Below are 7,637 nucleotides of genomic sequence, written 5' to 3'. Positions count from 1 at the left end.
GCATCTTATTGCCAAAAAGAGCCTCTTCTATCTGTCTCGTAATCTCTATTTTATCATTAATGCTGGTCAGTTGTTTCGTCTAAACCACAAAAGGGAGGGAGTGTAATGAGGCTTGTCTGACCTCCTGTCCTGTCACAGCTGGGCACTGTTTTTAAGGTTTATCTGGGATCCCCTTGGCCAAAATAGGGTCCGCTCATTTGGTTGAGGGCCTCAGGATTTTATTTTCCACTTGCACTTTTTTCCTGTGAACATTCTCCTTCTCACTGAGGCTGAACTGGGGCTGCCATCTTGCACCAGCCCTGAAGATGACATGTGTGCCCAGAGGAGGCTGACAGAGAAAGGAGAGCCAGAGGCCTATGTGGTGTCCATCCTGCCATCCACCTCCCCTCAGGATTTGAGTATGCAGGTGAAGGAAATCAAAATATTAATACTTTACCCCAAAACAGATTTGTTTGACATATTCTGAAGTGGCCTGCAAGGTTGTCTTTTGCGGGAGAAATTTGCACCTGTAGATCTGTAGAGACTCTGCATTAATGCAGCCAGCCCTTCCCTTGTCTAGAAAGATTAACTGAGATTCTGACACCTGCAGGTCTGAAAAGAAGCACCCGCCATCTGCTCTTTCTGAGGGTTGCTCCCCGTGAGGTCTCATCTACACAACAGGACTGCCTTTGCTAGGCAAGCCGCTTCCTTTCTCGCTCCCACAACCTGTGTTGCCACTGAAACCTGTCTGGGGCCATGCTCTGAGCCCACATTCTCTCTGCAACCTCAAGGTGGTGCATAAGCTTCTGCACCCCACTAGGGGATTGGATCTTCATTCTGAAGCTTCCTGTGTATACATGTTAAACAAATTCATATGTCTTCTCTCCTATTAGTCAATCTGCCTCATGTCAGTGATTTAGGGAGCCAAGCACCTTGACTGCTTCACAGGACAATAGCTGTCTTTGTCGTTTAAGTGAGCAGAGCTGTATTTTTCATTGCCTGCAGCCACGGGCAACCTAACCGAAGCACTACCTCATTTGAGGAACATTTGAAGAGACAGGCATGTTGGTTTGGTATCCTAAGGCGGAACACAACAAGCTTATCTTCTTTAATAAAGTTACTTGACTAGACTCTGGACCAAAATAGGTGGAACAAGGTCCCTCAAAACCAAATAAATCTCTTGTTAGCTAACTCACTTCAGTCCTTCCCATCCATGAAGCCTCTCCAACCCCAAGAGAAAGGAGAAAGAGAGAAAAGGTGAGCTAAGAAGACTGGTGCTTTGAATGTGGCTTTTGGTGTGAGTTTAAAAAAAAAAAGAAAAGAAAAAGGTAATAAAATAAGACTGGTGCTGGGAAGAGTTTAAGAGTTTTGCACAGAATGGCTTGGCCATTGGGATCCAGTAAATGTGCTGGTGAGACGGGGACAGGCATTGGGTTGAAGAGAGGGGTCAAGAATTACATTCTTCTAAAAAACTGGCCAAAGCCAGCTCCAGAGGCACCCAGAACCTCATCTTTCCCTCCCTCCTGGATTCCTGCCTCATCTTTCCCAGATAAGACTCTTTAACTTTCTCTGAAGAACAAAGTCATAAGGTGCAAATATTTCCTGAAATACCTTTGAAATACTTGAATAAATAAAACAGAGGAGGCCTGGACAGTGGCTCACAACTGTAATCCCAGCACATTTGGGAGGCCAAGGCAGGAGGATCTCTTGAGCCCAAGAGGTCGAGTCTGTAATGAGCTGTGATTGAGCCACTGCGCTCCAGCCTGGGTGACAGAGGAAGACCCTACCTCAAAAAAAAATTAAAAAATAAAACGGGGGAAAGACAGGGAAAAGCAAAGCTGACTCAACAATATGTGTAAGCCAATTATAGAAAGAAACTTTGATCTCATTTCTTAAATGCATTGAATGAAACACTTGACGTGACATTCAGCCAGATGTCTTCTGCTAAAGAAGCAGACAGGCTGGAGAAGAGAAGACACAGACAGAGGACACATGGAAAGGAAGGCAACTTGCTGTGTGACCCCAGGGCAGAACTAACACCTAGAAAACCTTCCAAGTTTTCCTCTCCTTGCCTTTGTCCCCCAGATCACCACCCAGAACTCTGGCTGGGAAAAGTGGTTTCTTTCTGATTGATGCTCAGCAGGCAAAGTCATTGACTCACACAGTGATACATAGGTAATAAAAATAGATTCCAGAGCAAGTCTGATGCCAGCTCCCAGCCTGTGACTTCCTGGCATCAAAAGAAAGAAATTTAGTTGAGCAAGGAGGTTCTTACAGGGAGAGAGTGACCGAGTGCAGTGACTCATGCCTGTAATCCCAACACTTTGGGAAGTCGAGGTCAGGAGTTTGAGACCATCCTGGGCAGCATAATGAGACCCGTTTCTCTACGAAAAAAAAAAAAAATTAAAAATAAAGAGTAAGTGAGAAAGCAAGTGTGTTTATTCTTCAGTTGGGAGAGGCATTTTACCAAAGATGAGGGCAGCGGGTAAAGTAGATTCTGTGGCCCTGGGAATAGCCTCGGACTAATGTGGACTCCCACGTTAGCTGAGCAGAATCAACAACCTCTCATCGGTTCCACCCTCCCCTGCCAGATTGTGAGCTCTCAGGGCCCCTCAGAGCTCCTGGGCCAAACCTAGTCAATGGCTGCATCAGCATTTTCAGGCTACCAGAACTCAGCCTTGCCAGACTGGAGAAAGTACAATGTTGGTTTTGGGCTGGGCATGGTAGCTCACGCCTATAATCTCAGCACTTTGGGAGGCTGAGACAGGATGGATCACCCAAGCCCAGGAGTATGAGACCAGCCTGGGCAATTTAGTAGGACCCCATCTCTAAAACAAACAAACAAACAAACAAACAAAAAACACACACACACAAAACTTTGGTTTTGGTGTTTGTTCTTGTTTTATAGTTTTTATTTATTTCTAAATTTATTTAATCTTATTTTTTAATTGACATATAATAATTGTACTTATTTATGAGGTACATAGTATGCTCTTGATTTTTTTAAAAAACTATCCTTTTTCCCCTTTATTTTACCGTTTAAAAATTAATTATTTATTGTTTTAATTTAAAAGTATACAGATTCAATTATTTTTCAAAATTCAAGCAAAGAAAATTGGGAGAAAAAGTCAATCCTACCACCTGCTAACAATGAAGAATGACTATAACAGGAATCAGGTAAAGCCTTAAAATGCCTTAAAACAACTGAGGAACACAAAGGAAGGCTGGAATAAAGGGAATAAATATACCATGTTTTTGGAGAGGAAGACTCAACATAATAAAAACTTCAGTTCTCCATAATTTAATTTATAAAGGTGATGCAGTCTATTAAAAACACCATTTTTTTAACCAGACAAACTGTTTCTAAAGTTTATGAAAAAATGAATAAGAATACCTAGGAAAATACTGATAAAGAAGACGAGGAAAGAGGCCTACCAGATACTAAAACATATTCCAAAATTTCAATAATTAAAACAACTTGGGGTCTGGCACAGTGGCTCATGCCTGTATTCCCAGCACTTTGGGAGGCCAAGACAGGTGGATCACTTGAGGTCAGGAGTTCAAGACCAGCCTGGTCAACATAGTGAAACCTCATCTCTACCCAAAATTCAAAAATTAGCTGGGCGTGGTGGCAGAAACTTGTAGTCCCAGCTACTCAGGATGCTGAGGCAGGAGAACTGCTTGAATCCAGGAGGCAGAGGTTGCAGTGCGCCGAGATCATGCCACTTCACTCCAGCCTGGGCAACAGAGCAAGACTCCGTTTCAATAAATAAATAAATAAATAAATAAATAAATAAATAAAACAGCTTGAAGAGAAAGACCAATGGAATAGAAAAGAAAATTTTAAACAGAAAATTTAAAAATAGAAATGTTGTGTATAACAAAAGAGACCTTTCAAATCAATGGAGAAGAGGAACTTGTCAGTAAATGGAAATGGGAAACACACTCATACCTGAAGGGCAGAGCAGTAACAGCCTCAGGACAAGCTCGGACCAATGGTAGAAAAGAGATAGAAGGAAACAATGGATAACGCCCCTCCTTCCCTCCCCTTGTGGCCAAAGAACTCTTTGGAAGCATCCTCCTGTTTCTTGTGAAGCCTGGCCAGCCGCCTTGCATGTGCCTTCCTGCCTCCCCTTCTTCATCCCCTTTTACTCTCTCTTGCTTCACTGTAATTTCATCTCTCTATTGCTTTGCTTTAAGATCTGTTCTCCGGCTGGGCGTGGTGGCTCACACATGTAATCTCAGCACTTTGGGAGGTCGAGGTGGGTGGATCACCTGAGCTCAGGAGTTAGAGACCAGCCTGGCCAACATGTGAAACCCCATCTCTACCAAAAATACAAAAAACTAGCCTGGTGTGGTGTCGTGCACCTGCAATCCCAGCTACTCAGGAGGCTGAGGCAGGAGAATCGCTTGAACCCGGGAGGCGGAAGTTGCAGTGAGCTGAGATCACACCACTGCACTCCAGCCTAGGTGACAGAGCAAGACTCTGTCTCAAAAAAAAAAAAAAAAAAAAAAATCTGTTTTCTAGGTAATCTGGGCTAAGACATAAGAGAAGACATGATAGAATAAAGCATGATAGAATCTCTTTGAATCTTGGAGTAAGGAAGACCCTTGGAACTATGACTCAAAAGTTCAGAAGCCACAGAAGATTGATAAGTTCAAATACATAAAAATTAAAACCTCTGCATGGCAAAGAACATCAATAAGCTAAGTCAAAGGTGAACAAGCAACTGGGGAAAATACTTGCAATTCCTATCTCAGACAAAGGGTTAACCTTTCTAATGTATAAAGACTTTCTAGAAATCAGTAAGACAAAGACTAACAACTCAATAGAAATAGAGGCAAAGGATATGAATAGACAGTTCACAGGAAGGAAAATACAAACGGCTCTTAGGCATGTGAAAAGATGCGCAACGTCATACATCACAAAAGAAGGCAAATTAAAACTTCAGTTAGAGTTATAGAAGGAATTCCAATAACCCAGTATTAAAAAGACAAATAACTCAATACAAAATGGGGAAGAGATTTGAAAAGACACTCCGCAAAAGATTAGGAAGAGAGCTAGGTGCAGTGGCTCACGTCTGTAACCCCAGCACTTTGGGAGGTTAAGATGGGAGAATCACTTGAGGCCAGGAGTCCGAGACCAGCCTGGGCAATGTAGCAAGACCCTGTCTCTACAAAAAATTAAAAAATTAGTCAGCCATGGTGACAGTCACGTGGGTGACAGTCACGTGTAGTTCTAGCTAGCTGGGAGGCCGAGGTGGGAGGATCATTTGAGCCCAGAAGTTCGAGGCTGCAGTGAGCTATGATTGCACCAGTCTCTGCACTCCAGCCTGAAAGAGAGACCTCATCTCATAAAGAAAACAAACAAATGAAAGATTAGGAATAGCCAATAAGTACTTGAAAATATGTTCAACATCATTAATCATCAGGGAAATGCAAATTAAATCTATGATTAGATACCACCACATACCTTCTACAATGACCAAAATATAAAATAATAACAATGTCAAGTATTGATAAGAATACGTGACTATTGAACTTTTGTACTTTGCTGATGGGAGGATAAAATGGTACAACCACTTTGGAAAGCAGATGGCTAGTTTCTTATCAAGTTAAACATACATTGTATCATATTACTCAGAAATTTCATTTCTTGGAAATTACTGAAGACACATGAAAGCATATAAACACAAAAATATGTGTATATGATTGTTCATAACTGCTTTATCCATAATAGTCCCAAGCTGGAAATTATATATCCATCAAATTTGTATTTTTGTAAAAATACAAAAATTATCTGGGCATGGTGGTGTGCTCCTGCAGTCCCAGCTACTTGGGAGGCTGAGGCAGGAGAGTCACCTGAACCCAGGAGGCAGAGGTTGCAGTGATCTGAGATCACGTCACTGCACTCCAGCCTGAGAGACAGAGCAAGACTCCCTCTCAAAAAATAAAATAAAATAAAATAAAAAATAAAAGTACACATATTCAATTTTTTTTCTAAATTTAAGCAAGGAAAATTGGGGGAAAAAGCCAAACCTACCACCTGCTAACAATTAGGAATGACTATAACCAGAATTGGGTAAAGCTTTGAAACACACTGAGGAATACAAAGGAAGGCTGGAACAAAGGGAATAAATATACCAAGTTTTTGGCGAGGAAGACTCAACATAATAAAAACTTCAGTTCTCCATAATTTACTTGATAAAGGGGATGCAGTCTATTACAAACACCATTTTTTTAACCAGACAAGCTGATTATAAAGTTTATAGGAAAAAAATGAACATCAACATATGAATGAAAAACAAACCCGAAAGGTGTGGCATATTTGAATATTCAGTGGAATACTACTCTGCAATAAAAAGGAATGCAACATCATGGGTGAATCTCAAAAACATGCTGAGCAAAAGAAGCTGGTCAGAAAAGAGCACACGTTATCTGATTCCATTTCTGTGAATTCTGAAACAGGCAAAACTAATTTTCTTTCACGAATAAGACTTTTTTATTTGCCACTATTGTAAGTCCTAACTTCAAACAGATTCAAGGACTGGTGGGTCATATCCATCAGCTCGTCCAACTTTAGCACCTGTCTCGTCCCCAGTGGCTTTTCCAGAACTGCTACCTTCACCATGAAGCTCCATGAGTTTTCCCAATTCAGACCTGGGCTTCTTCAGCATTTTTACTTTGCTAATGAAGACATCATGGTGAGGATAAATAGATTGGCAAGGCTTTTATATGTCTTTTCTAATGCTGTCTGGAATCAATTTATTGACGACTTCTTTCAGGTCATTTGTCTGCGCCTCTCAGGTCATGAGTTCCAAAATCTTCTTCCGGATTTGGTGGACCTGTTGATGCTGAGCATAAGAGGTCTTCCATATCTGATTGTTGTGTTTCTTAGTAAAACCAACACAGAACAGACGAAGCAAGTAACCGTCGGTATTTTGACATCGACATGAGCTTCAATCATTGTCTGCCATTTTTTGACCATGGAGCACATTTTGTCACGGGTCAGATCCATGCCATGGAAGTTAGTCAGGCAGTTTTTGCCCTGAACATCTTCAGTAATCAGCTTGAATTTTCTAAAGACAACATCATCATTCTGCAAATCAGCAAGACTCGCTTCAAACACATGACCTTGAGGCCACCTGATATATTTGGGTTCCTTCAGTCCTGGTGACTAGCGTCTCTCCAATATTTCTTGTGAACATAGCAGGTGCTTTCACATCATACCAATCTTTCTTGGAAAATGGATCAACCACTTTCTTCCTGGCCCCACATTTGCCACCTTTCTTAAGGTGCTTATTCTTGCCAACTGCCATGGTGCTGCTCAGAGAGCCAAAAGAGCTGAGAGAGCCAAAAGCAAAACTAATTTATAGTGATAAAAATCACAGTAGTGGTTTCTCCAGACACGATGGGAAGGGTGTTGATTGGGCAGGGGCACAAGTCAATCTTCTGGGGTGATGGAAATGTTCTATACCTTGATTGATTCAACACTCTTTGAACTATACAACTAAAATGAGTCCATTCTGTTGTATTAAAATCATAGCCCAATAAGGATGATTTTAAAACCACACAGAGATAACCTTCACCTATCAGATTGACAAAATTCCAAAAATTGGATAACACTCTCTGTTGGCAAAGCTGTGGGGAAAAACACT

At 41.4% G+C, this 7,637-nt stretch overlaps 1 pseudogene; it reads right to left on the bottom strand.

The window, feature by feature from the left end:
- Nucleotides 1–6,559: 6,559 nt before the first annotated feature.
- On the bottom strand, nt 6,560–7,298 carry LOC129458495 (small ribosomal subunit protein eS1-like; annotated as a pseudogene).
- Nucleotides 7,299–7,637: the final 339 nt, after the last annotated feature.

The sequence above is a fragment of the Symphalangus syndactylus genome, chromosome 19 (assembly GCF_028878055.3).
Source record: "Symphalangus syndactylus isolate Jambi chromosome 19, NHGRI_mSymSyn1-v2.1_pri, whole genome shotgun sequence".
Taxonomy (NCBI): Eukaryota; Metazoa; Chordata; class Mammalia; order Primates; family Hylobatidae; genus Symphalangus; species Symphalangus syndactylus.
The sequence above is the reverse complement of the archived record's forward strand: the minus strand, read 5'-3'. Positions and strand labels throughout refer to the sequence as shown.